The sequence below is a fragment of the Syngnathus floridae genome, chromosome 9 (genome assembly GCF_059516105.1).
Source record: "Syngnathus floridae isolate MCC-2025c chromosome 9, RoL_Sflo_1.0, whole genome shotgun sequence".
Classification (NCBI taxonomy): Eukaryota; Metazoa; Chordata; class Actinopteri; order Syngnathiformes; family Syngnathidae; genus Syngnathus; species Syngnathus floridae.
In genome coordinates this window covers 15,416,030-15,429,265 of record NC_142421.1, presented here as the reverse complement: position 1 = coordinate 15,429,265, position 13,236 = coordinate 15,416,030, and the positions used below count along the sequence as shown (strand labels likewise).

Below are 13,236 nucleotides of genomic sequence, written 5' to 3'. Positions count from 1 at the left end.
CATTCCGCACTGAACAACACCATGCCGCACTGAACAACACCATCCTGCACTGAACAACACCATCCCGCACTGAACAACACCATGCCGCATTGAACAACACCATCCTGCACTGAACAACACCATCCTGCACTGAACAACACCATGCCGCACTGAACAACACCATGCCGCACTGAACAACACCATGCCGCACTGAACAACACCATGCCGCACTGAACAACATTATGCCGCACTAAACAACATTATGTCGCACTGAACAACACCATGCCGCACTGAACAACACCATGCCGCACTGAACAACATTATGCCGCACTGAAAAACACCATGCCGCACTGAACAACACCATCCCGCACTGAACAACACCATGCCGCATTGAACAACACCATGCCGCACTGAACAACACCATGCTGCACTGAACAACATTATGCTGCACTGAACAACACGATCCTGCATTGAACAACACCATGCCGCACTGAACAACACCATCCTGCACTGAACAACACCATCCTGCACTGAACAACACCACCCCGCACTGAACAACACGATCCCGCATTGAACAACACCATCCCGCACTGAACAACACCATGCCGCACTGAACAACACCATTCCGCACTGAACAACACCATGCCGCACTGAACAACACCATGCCGCACTGAACAACACCATGCCGCACTGAACAACACCATGCCGCACTGAACAACATTATGCCGCACTGAACAACACCATGCCGCACTGAACAACACCATCCCGCACTGAACAACACCATGCCGCATTGAACAACACCATGCCGCACTGAACAACACCATCCTGCACTGAACAACACCATCCCGCACTAAACAACACCATGCCGCACTGAAGAACATTATGGCGCACTGGACAACATTATGCCGCACTGAACAACACCATGCCGCACTGAACAACACCATGCCGCACTGAACAACACCATGCCGCACTGAACAACATTATGCCGCACTGAACAACACCATGCCGCACTGAACAACACCATGCCGCACTGAACAACACGATCCCGCATTGAACAACACCATCCTGCACTGAACAACACCATGCCGCACTGAACAACACCATGCCGCACTGAACAACACCATTCCGCACTGAACAACACCATGCCGCACTGAACAACACCATCCTGCACTGAACAACACCATCCCGCACTGAACAACACCATGCCGCATTAAACAACACCATGCCGCACTGAACAACACCATCCTGCACTGAACAACACCATGCCGCACTGAACAACACCATGCCGCACTGAACAACACCATGCCGCACTGAACAACATTATGCCGCACTGAACATTATGCCGCACTAAACATTATGTCGCACTGAACAACACCATGCCGCACTGAACAACACCATGCTGCACTGAACAACATTATGCCGCACTGAACAACACCATCCCGCATTGAACAACACCATCCCGCAGTGAACAACACCATGCCGCATTGAACAACACCATGCCGCACTGAACAACACCATGCTGCACTGAACAACATTATGCTGCACTGAACAACACGATCCTGCATTGAACAACACCATGCCGCACTGAACAACACCATCCTGCACTGAACAACACCATGCCGCACTGAACAACACCATGCCGCACTGAACAACACCATCCTGCACTGAACAACACCATCCCGCACTGAACAACACCATGCCGCACTGAACAACACCATGCCATATTGAACAACACCATGCCGCACTGAACAACACCATGCTGCACTGAACAACATTATGCTGCACTGAACAACACGATCCTGCATTGAACAACACCATGCCGCACTGAACAACACCATCCTGCACTGAACAACACCATCCTGCACTGAACAACACCACCCCGCACTGAACAACACGATCCCGCATTGAACAACACCATCCCGCACTGAACAACACCATGCCGCACTGAACAACACCATTCCGCACTGAACAACACCATGCCGCACTGAACAACACCATGCCGCACTGAACAACACCATGCCGCACTGAACAACACCATGCCGCACTGAACAACACCATGCCGCACTGAACAACACCATGCCGCACTGAACAACATTATGCCGCACTGAACAACACCATGCCGCACTGAACAACACCATGCCGCACTGAACAACACGATCCCGCATTGAACAACACCATCCTGCACTGAACAACACCATGCCGCACTGAACAACACCATGCCGCACTGAACAACACCATTCCGCACTGAACAACACCATGCCGCACTGAACAACACCATCCTGCACTGAACAACACCATCCCGCACTGAACAACACCATGCCGCATTGAACAACACCATGCCGCACTGAACAACACCATCCTGCACTGAACAACACCATGCCGCACTGAACAACACCATGCCGCACTGAACAACACCATGCCGCACTGAACAACATTATGCCGCACTGAACAACATTATGCCGCACTGAACAACATTATGTCGCACTGAACAACACCATGCCGCACTGAACAACACCATGCTGCACTGAACAACATTATGCCGCACTGAACAACACGATCCCGCATTGAACAACACCATCCCGCAGTGAACAACACCATGCCGCATTGAACAACACCATGCCGCACTGAACAACACCATGCTGCACTGAACAACATTATGCTGCCCTGAACAACACGATCCTGCATTGAACAACACCATGCCGCACTGAACAACACCATCCTGCACTGAACAACACCTTTCCTGCATTGAACAACACCATGCCGCACTGAACAACATTATGCCGCACTGAACAACACCATGCCGCACTGAACAACACCATGCCGCACTGAACAACACCATGCCGCACTGAACAACACCATGCCGCAATGAACAACACCATCCCGCACTGAACAACACCATGCCGCATTGAACAACACCATGCCGCACTGAACAACACCATCCCGCACTGAACAACACCACCCCGCACTGAACAACACGATCCCGCATTGAACAACACCATCCCGGACTGAACAACACCATGCCGCACTGAACAACACCATTCCGCACTGAACAACACCATGCCGCACTGAACAACACCATGCCGCACTGAACAACACCATGCCGCACTGAACAACACCATGCCGCACTGAACAACATTATGCCGCACTGAACAACACCATGCCGCACTGAACAACACCATCCCGCACTGAACAACACCATGCCGCATTGAACAACACCATGCCGCACTGAACAACACCATCCTGCACTGAACAACACCATCCCGCAGTGAACAACACCATGCCGCACTGAACAACATTATGGCGCACTGAACAACATTATGCCTTACTGAACAACACCATGCCGCACTGAACAACACCATGCCGCACTGAACAACACCATGCCGCACTGAACAACATTATGCCGCACTGAACAACATTATGCCGCACTGAACAACACCATGCCGCACTGAACAACACCATGCCGCACTGAACAACACCATGCCGCACTGAACAACACGACGTCGCACTGAACAACACGACGCCGCACAGAACAACACGACGCCGCACAGAATAACACAATACCACACAGAACAACACAATACCGCACAAACAGTTTTAGATAATATTACGTCGCAGTCATGTGACGCGGACATGACGTCAATAGGCGGAACTCACGGCAAAATTATAATCCGTGGGCGTGGCTTGCAACAGGAAGTAGGAAAGCGGCAGTTCTGGCAAACAAGACACAGCGGTTAGTAACACGATGACTAACAAGGCAAATATTTTTGTTTTCAGCTTGCAACTTGACCGTCTAGAGCGTACAAGGTAATTACAACTGTTTTTTTTTAGCCCTGAAAAGCGAGGGAGTGTGGCGTTTGGGAGGAATGTCGAACTCGGCGTCTGCTTCCAGCCACAGACGCCAAATTTCGACGATTATTTCGACTGGTCAACGGTTGTAAATTATTGCGTTGACTAAAAACTTTATTTAACTCTACTCTTAACTTTGCCGTTTCAGATATGCGGGTATTACACCGCGGAAATGACGTCAATAGGCTGAACTCTCGCCAAAATTCAAATCTGTGGGCGCAATGGCCTTGAGCGAGACACCGGATACAAACACGACGATTATCAACAGAAATATCTTTATTTTCTGCTTGCAAGTGGACCGTCTAGAGCGTACACGGTAAGTACAACTCATTGTGTTTAAAAAGATTTACGTTTGTGTAGTTTGCGTTGCGTTGTATCTGTGAATGTTGGTTGAGGCTAAATGTTAATGTTTAATTTCATTCCTTTAGGTTCCACGGTGTTTGTTGGCTGTATGTTTTCCACTGCAAGAAGAGGCTCGTATCATTGACCAGCAGGAGCTACAATGGTGAGTACCCCTTTCGTCTTCCATTTATGTTAAACACTTCCTATTTCATGTCTAACAGTACTCGATTTAACAAATAACCATAAATAAATACAGTGTGGGCAGTCACGTTAACATATGTGATTATCCTGCCTAATATGTTTATCACAAATATGTCACTAATCACTAATATGTTTATTTGTTTATCACAACACCTTTGGACCTTCAGCAATCGATTATTTACCTTCATCTACATAGAGACAGAACGATGGTGTCTTAAACATCTCATTCATTTCACCAAATAACTTCACGCAGGTGGATAACGGCCGTCTCGGTCACGCTATGTTGCGTGATGCAGTTTTGAAGAACCAAATGCATTTATTCAATGAATAAGTCAAGCTAGTTCTATGTTTATGATGTTTTAAGTTACGGTAGCGATTGAAGTTGAGTTCGAAGCCAGTGGAAAACAGCGCTGCGTTTGTGCTCTCCAGGTACAAATGTTGTGATCTCTGACTGACGACCGGGCGAGACTCGAGTAAGAGATGTCCAAACGAGCTCCGGCAGGGCGGGCCAAGGCGGAGCGAACGGACGCCCTTCAGGCCGCCAATGACGAGCTGAGAACCAAACTGATGGACGTCCAGTTAGAACTTCAGCAGGAGAAGAACAAGGTGAAAACCTCAACAGACAGACACTGCCTGCCTCCCTGCCTGCCTCCCTGCCTGCCTCCCTGCCTGCCTCCCTCCCTCCCAGTTTTCCCGATGTAGATTAGACATGCGTGTGCCATGACTGTGTCAGCCTACATCAACAAATGCACCGAGGACGTCAGCACCACTAAGAATATCATCACCCGGGGCAACCAACGACCCTGGATGACTGAGGAGGTACGTCAAACGCTACGAGCGCGGAACTCTGCCTTCAAGTCTGGCGACAAGGAGACACTGAGGACAGCGAGAGCCAACTTGAACCGTGCCATCAGGATAGCGAAGCGAGACCGCAGTCGAAAATTTCAGGATCGTTTCCACGACGTCAAAAACATCAGGAGTATGTGGCAAGGCATACGGGCGATTACAGACTACAACTCACCCTCCCCCCCCCCGGTGGGTGTAGTTGATGCTGACTTTCTAAATGGTCTAAATAACTTCTTTGGGAGGTTCGAGGCACTAAACGGCACTCCAGCAGTTAAAACTGTCCCCCATCAGGAAGAGGAGGTACTCTGCCTTGACTCCGCCGATGTGTTGAAGACCCTGAGGAGAGTCAACCCCTGTAAGGCCCCTGGCCCCGACAACATTCCTGGGCGTGTGTTCAGGGAATGTGCAAGTCATCTGGCTGGGGTCATCACAGACATTTTTAACACCTCGCTGGGCCAAGCCACAGTGCCGGCGTGCTTTAAGACTGCCTCCATCATTCCGGTGCCGAAGAAACCTCAAATCACCTCATTTAATGATTACCGGCCTGTTGCACTGACTCCGGTTATGATGAAGTGCTTCGAAAGGCTGCTTAAAGGTCACATCGTTTCCAGACTCCCCCTATTATTTGACCCGTTCCAGTTTGCCGACCGGCAAAACCGCTCCACTCAGGACGCCATCTCCTCCGTTCTTCACCTGAGCCTGGCTCACCTGGAGGAGAAGAACACCCATGTGCGGAGGCTGTTCCTGGACTTCAGCTCAGCGTTTAACACCATCATCCCACAGCATCTGGTAGGAAAATTGGAACACCTGGGCTTCAACACCCCCCTTCGCAACTGGCTGCTAGACTTCCTCACCAACAGACCTCAGTCAGTCCGGGTCGGACAGAACACCTCTGATGTCATCACCCTCAGCACAGGCTCCCTTCAGGGCTGCGTCCTGAGCCCCCTGCTGTGCACCCTGATGACACACGACTGCGTCCTCAGGTTCACCACCAATCACATCGTGAAGTCAGCAGACGACACAACGGTGGTGGGGCTCATCAGAGACAACAACGACCTGGACTACAGAGAGGAGGTGGAGCAGCTGGTGGGCTGGTGCAGAGAAAACAGCCTGATCCTGAATGAGGAGAAGATGAAGGAGATCATCGTCGACTTCAGGAAAAAACAGCCTCACCACGCTCCACTGATCATCAACAGCTCAGCTGTGGAGGTGGTCAGCACCACCAAATTCCTGGGGGTCCACATCACAGAAGACCTCACCTGGACTATGAACACTACGGCACTGGTCAAGAGGGCACAGAAGCGCTAGTACTTCCTGCGGAGGATGAGGAGAGCCCACCTGCCCCCACCCATCATGAGGACGTTCTACAGGAGCACCATAGAGAGCATTCTGACAAGCTGTCTCTCTGTGTGGTGTGGAGGCTGCACCGCCTCCGATTGGAAGAACGTGAGGAGAGTGGTGAGGACAGCAGAGAGGATCATAGGGGCTCCTCTTCCCTCCATTCAGGACATTTCATCTCAGCGCTGCATGTCCCGTGCCCGTAACATCATCAATGACCCATCACACCCCCACCATGGACTGTTCTCCCTGCTGCCCTCTGGGAAGAGGTTTGCAGCATCCGCTGCAGGTCCACCAGGTTCTGCAACAGCTTTTTCCCTGCTGTCATCAGACTGTTGAACACTAGAACTGTTGAGCTCTAAACTGAACTCTGCATCACACATTCACAGAACTGTACTTTATGACACTACGGACCTCTATCTTGCACTATCTCGCACTACCAACTTTACTGAACTAGTATAAACCCTTTAAATAGAAGTTTAATACATGGTTTAGCATTCCTCTGCACACTCTTGAATACTGTTTTGCCTACTTGCACTATTGCATAATTATCACTGCTGCACTTTATACTTATTTTTAATATATATATATATATATATATATAGTATATATGTATATATATATATTTTCATAGGATATGTTACTTCTATTCAACTGCAATATCACTACTTTGTTGTAAGACGTATGCAACGGAATTTCGTTTTGTATGCACCATGTGCAGACAAGATGACAATAAAGTTTGTCTAAGTCTAAGTCATGTCAGGTCAGCTGTCTGGAGAGAGAGAGAAGTCAGGACCTGCGGGCGGAGCACCACCGTGCCACCGCCGCCATGACGGAACTCAAAAGCAAACTCCATGAGGAGAAGCAGAAAGAGTTAGCCATTACCAGGGAGACATTACTGCGGCAGCATGAAATGGAGCTGATGAGAGTGATCAAAATCAAAGATGGAGAGATCCAGCGACTGAATGCCTTGGTCCTCAGCCTGAGGGACGGCTCCATGGACAAGGTGATCCGCTCTATCCGTGTCTGACTATCCGCACGCCACGTCGGGCTTCGATGCGGCCGCTACCGTATTGTGTAGCTTGTCCCCAGTAAGCGTCGCGGCGCTCCGTTGCGGTCTCAACGGCCCGGTGTGGCGCAATGTCTGCTCAGGTGAGGAGGGGGGGCGCTTTGCTGGCGGAGGTGGAGGAGACGCGGCGGTGTCGGGAGACCGAGCGGTGTCGCCTCCACCAGGAGCGCGGAAGAAGCCCTGGCAGCGGCCCAGCAGGCCTGGCAGTCCCGAGCGGCCGAGCTCCGATCGGCTCATCACCAGCATCGGGAGGAGCTGAGCCGAACCAAGAGAGACTGCGAGAGGGAGATCCGCCGACTGGTAGGACTGATCAGATGCGCGGTGCGTGGCTATGTTCCCAATTTCGTTGTATACCTGCAGTGCAATGACACCTAAGGCATTCTATTCTATTCTATTTCACAAGAAGAAAATGTCCGGTTGCTCGCTTCGCTTTTGTCACAGCAAAGGTGTTCTAGTCGATTCATGACTTAGTTCGTTGCTGGAGGAAGGTAGCACAAAAACAGTTTTGAACTTTGAACGAGTGCTTGTGTGTGTGTGTTGCGGGGCGTTTTCAGTCTCAGGAGGATCGGGACACGCGACGGTTTCATCTGAAAATCGCTGAGCTCAGCGCAGTCATCAGGAAACTGGAGGATCGAAACGCCCCGCTTTCTGAAGAGCGCAATGAACTAGTAATTTATTGACGGCACGCTTGAAGGTTTGCGCTACGTTTGATGCGCGCCATCCAGCGAGGCACCCATTGCGCTTGCTTATTAGTTGAGCGGCGCGGCGAGTCGGTTGCCTAGTAGATGTCTTTTATTGGGAGCCAAAGCCACGATTCCGTTCAAACCGATGCAAAAGGAATGGATACGTTCTGGCCCGCGTGTTGTGCGTCTTTCACATCCCGCACTTCATGCTTGCAGCTAAAGCGACTGAGAGAAACAGAAAGCCAGTTTCTGCCACTCCTGTACAAAAACAAACGCCTGAGCAGGAAGAATGAAGAACTCTCGCTGGTGCTGTGTCGCCTTGAAAACAAAGTGCGCTTTGTCACCCAGGAGAACGAGGAGATGGCAAGCTTGGTAAGTCGACGCGGACAACGGCGGCGTGCCAACAGAGTCCACTGCATTTGTGTTCCACAGAGAAGGCCTAGTTCGCTCAATGACCTGGACCGCGGTTGCGGCCAGCAGGACGGTGAAATGGAGTTCCTTCAAGTTGTGGAGCAGCGGCACATCATCGACGACTTGTCCAAGGTCTTCAGGCAGGCGACTCGGTGCACGTACGGCAGCGCCGCGCTCGCTCGCTGTCGCCAGGAAACCTTTTCCGTCCAAAGCTTGGCCGGCGGCCGCCATCCAAAAAATTGGCCCCTTAAATTCCGACCTTTCAAGCAGGAGCATTGTGCGCACGCGTTTGAACACGCTTTAGACTTGTTTTGCCGTTTTCAGCAGCTCAAAGCTCCCGTTTTGTCAGCGCCTTTGCCACTCGCTGTGCGCTGAAAACGACGGACTTGCCCGGCTGCTCAGCCCGTCAACCATGAGCCGCGAGCGCGACGTCATTGTCCGTAGGCAGCTAGTGGCAAAATGCACCCTGTTAGAGTTGCGCTCGCTCCAACTTATTTTGCAAGAACCACACGGGAGACAAGTAAGTTCTTTTGGACACCTGCAGGTGGAGAGTCCATCCGTTGTACGAATGAAGTCTGACTCTCGGCTCCTGCACGAGCATTTTAATTAAGAGAAACAGGGTGGGTGTAAGAGTGGATTGAATAGAGGAAGCCCTTGACCTCTAGTCAAAACATAGCAAGGGGTGTTTTACGACTTTGTGTAGGAAGGGATAAGCGATAGGGATAAATAAGGGATAAATAATATTATTTATTACAGGTCGCAGTCAAAGTCAAAGCAACACAATGATACGATAAAGATAATCTGGAAAACCCTGACACACCCTGTAGTTGTCACTTTTGGAAAAGACGAGCGTCCCTCCAATCATCGCCGGTGACGTGTTTTTCAGGCTCTGGAGACAGGAGCTCATGTCAGAAATGTCATTGTGAGTCGCGTTTGTTTCTGCGCCGGAGCCGTTCGTTCCCTTTGCATCCAAAGAATCTCAAAGGCGGATTATTTGTGTCGACAGGAGAGAGATTTGCTGCTACGATACCGACGTCGAGAATCTCTGAGGAGGAACAAAGCGTGAGGTCCTGCAAGGTGAGTCTGTTTGTTTGCGGCTGCTTGGTGTTGCGCAAGATGAAATGGCCTTTTTCTCGCTATCGTTCCTCTCGTCGATTCATCGTGAGGTGTCGCTTCAGTTTGTTCAGAGAGATGTTTGCTTCCGCGCCCGCAGGTCATCGAAACATTTTACGGCTACGACGAAGACGTGTTGGTGGACTCGGACGGATCGTCCTTGTCTTTTCACACCGACAGAACCCCGACACGGAACCCGAAGAGGTAGCCCGCCATTTCTGCCAGCGTATTGGCACCAAACATTCCTCTTCAGCCTGGAATCGGACTCGTCTTTGCGTCGCGGGTGCTTTGTCGCCGGTCTGACTGATTCTGGTACTAGTGCTGTGTTGCATTGGTGTGTGCATGAAGAGGCGGAGCTTCGCTACCGCCAGCTGACGCAAGAATATCAAGCGCTGCAACGAGCCTACGCTCTGCTAGCCCAGACCAGCGAAAGGGGACTACGACGCCGAGAAGGAGATCAAGGTGGCGCCCCTTCCCGCAACCCCCGGCCGGGTCGCAGCCTCCCCGTTCTCACCCAGCCTCGGGTGTTCTCTGGTCTGAAAGGAGGAGGAGGAGCCTCCCTCCTCCTCCTTTCAGACCAGAGAAAAGCTGATGGTAGAAATGGGTCACTATCAAAGCAGTGTAGCAGATCTGGAGTCAGCGCTGAAGCAACAAGGACAGGTAAGCTCATCAATGAGCACACCTTTTTCTCAGACAAAATAGCTACATTCTTCAGTCACTCATCCGTCTGGCATTACTGGACCAACCCCCCCCCCCCCCCCCCCCCCGAACGTGGCTGGGAAAATGCGGAGAAAAGCAAATGTCATTTTCCAGTCAACCAAAGAATTTGTGGATGAAAATGACACAACATTCCAAAGCTGTCCACGCGTTTGTCTCTTCTAGAATGTCAAGTGGGTGGAGGAGAAGCAGCTGCTGCGTCAGAGCAATCAGCAGTTGGCCGAAAAGGTGACGGAAAGAAAGGCGCTGGGCGGAGTCGCTTGGCGTCACACCTGTCGGGAAGCCCCGCAGATGAGGTCTGACTGTCTTTTCAGGTCAGGCGGATGGAGGCGGAAGAAGCGCGTCTGAAAGAGCACATCCAGGATATCCGAGACCAAAACGAACTGCTTGAGTTCCGCATCCTGGAGCTGGAGGTGGGAAGACTCGCACAAGCGTGTTGAGGCCAGAGATGTGACGGACGGACGGACGGACGGACGGATGCATGCCTCTGCCTTTCAGGAGAGGGAGTGGCGCTCCCCCGTCTTGAAGTTTCTGCAAGTCCGTTTCCCAGACGGCCTCAGCCCTTTGCAGATCTACTGCGAGGCCGAGGGCGTGAGCGTAGGTAAGGCGTCCCTCGCAACCCTAACCTTAACCCGAGGTCCCAGAACACCTTACATTGCTCCTTGCGCCTTTCCCCCGGACATCGTCATCAGTGATCTGATGAAGAAGCTGGACATCCTGGGCTATAACGCCGTAAGTGTATGTCGAACTCCTTATGTTCGCACTCCACGAGACTCGGCGGCTCAAATGTGACTTTTGGAAGGCTTTGCGCTGAAAGAAGCTTGTTGACGCTGTGCCTTTGGGCTCTTGCAGAATCTCACCAACGAGGAGCAGGTGGTCGTGATTCACGCCAGGACCCTTCTCACCCTAGCCGAGAAGGTAACGCGCACGTCCACGCACGCTCTCGCATTCTGCTTATGTGACAGCAGCCTTTCCTCAGTGGTTAGAATACATCAAAGTGACCAAGTCAGCACTTCAACAGAAGATGTTGGACATTGAAAGTGAGAAGGTAGACAGACACGCGACATCAGCCAAGGGGAACTCCGGCAATGTGCCCCAACAATTCTGACCTTGAGCTGTGCTAGGATATGTTCTGCAAGCAGAAGGGCTACCTGGATGAAGAGTTGGACTTCAGGAAGTGTTCCATGGACCAGGCTCATAAGGTAAGCCGCCCTCAAATCTCCCGCCGGACCACTGATGGACGAGGATTGCGGCCCAGAGGATCCTGGAGCTGGAGGCCATGTTGTACGAGGCGCTACCGCAGCGGGACTGCCCCGCCACGGACGGCGAAAAAGCCAGCCACGCTGGCGTGAATGACATGCTGACGGCGGATCAGAGAGAAGAGCTTAGGAGCGCCGTGGACCAATGGAAGCGAGCCCTGATGTGCGAGTTGAGGGAGCGCGACGCTTGCATCCTCCAAGAGAGAATGGATCTGCTGCACAGCGCGCAACAGGTAAGGGCCCAAAGCCAGCCCGGCACTTACTTGCACGCTTACTGGCTTTTGAATGCCACTTTCCATTTGTCCGTCCTAGAGGAACAAAGAGCTGAAAGAATTCATCGAAGCTCAGAAGAGACAAATCAAACAATTGGAGGAGAAGTTTCTGTTTCTCTTTCTATTCTTCTCCTTGGCCTTCATTCTGTGGCCCTAACACCAGCTGGTGAGTGAGCTCCAGCGGCACCGCACTCGACACCTCCGATACACTGCCAGCCGGTCTCAGACGTTGGCAGACGCTCCGATGCCAACGTATACCCCCCGCCACGGTGACAGAGGCACCGCGTCACACCGGCGCTCATCCAATCAGAAGGCAGGAAAAGCAAATTCACATGCAGGGCACTTTTGAACCAGAAGAGAGCGCCACAAAAAACGGTTGTTGCCCCAAACGCGCACTAAAAAGGGTCAGAATAACAAGAGTCCCACTGGCCAGCCGGGGCCACCCGTCCAGCTGTTTCTTCAGGGGGGAAAAAAATTGGAGTCACCGGTGAGTACATTTTGCATTTAGCTCTGCTTTTCTGCTTCTGTCCTCAAGTGTGTGGCATCCTGCGATCAAAGATTCAGCCAACCCCAAAGCGGTTGACCTCAACGTCCCACCACCATGCCTACCAGAGCAGGTGACGTGATGCTTTGGACATCCTTCCGTCTCAGATGCCCAAAAGTACTCTTTGCCACATCTGCGGCAATACGGTGTCTTTTCAAAGGTGCAAATAAATCCAGCGTGGGCGGAACACGCACGTCTTCGGTTTTTCCCGCTTTGTTTGTGTGACAGCTGTTGTGAAAATTTTAAGTTGTATAGTACAGGTTTGGCCAAGCCGCAACTCCCGAACCGCATGCGGCTCTTTTATGTTCATATCAACATTTGTGTGTGTGTGTGTGTGTGTGTGTGGGGGGGGGGGGGGTTGTGCGTGTTGGCTTCACTTGAGTTCAATTTGGTATTTTGGTCAAAAGCGCATGTGGTGAAATTCCACAAAGTAGGATGGGCAAACACATTTCTTTAAACTATGAGTGTCAATTGGGCTCTCGAAATGGCAGGGAAAAGATGCACAGCAAAACGAAAATACGTAGATGAACACAGGACGTTTTAATCAGAGTGGGAAAGTTTCTATTTTTTGTTGAACGTGATGGCAAACCATTCTGCCTGATATGTCAGACCTCAG

The 13,236-nt window shown here is 51.4% G+C and overlaps 1 long non-coding RNA gene across 1 annotated transcript; it reads left to right on the top strand.

The window, feature by feature from the left end:
- Positions 1–9,932: 9,932 nt before the first annotated feature.
- On the top strand, positions 9,933–10,963 carry LOC148393666 (uncharacterized). Its single transcript, XR_015860595.1, has 4 exons — positions 9,933–10,032; positions 10,177–10,488; positions 10,711–10,773; positions 10,860–10,963. It is a non-coding gene; the product is annotated as an uncharacterized LOC148393666 (long non-coding RNA).
- Positions 10,964–13,236: the final 2,273 nt, after the last annotated feature.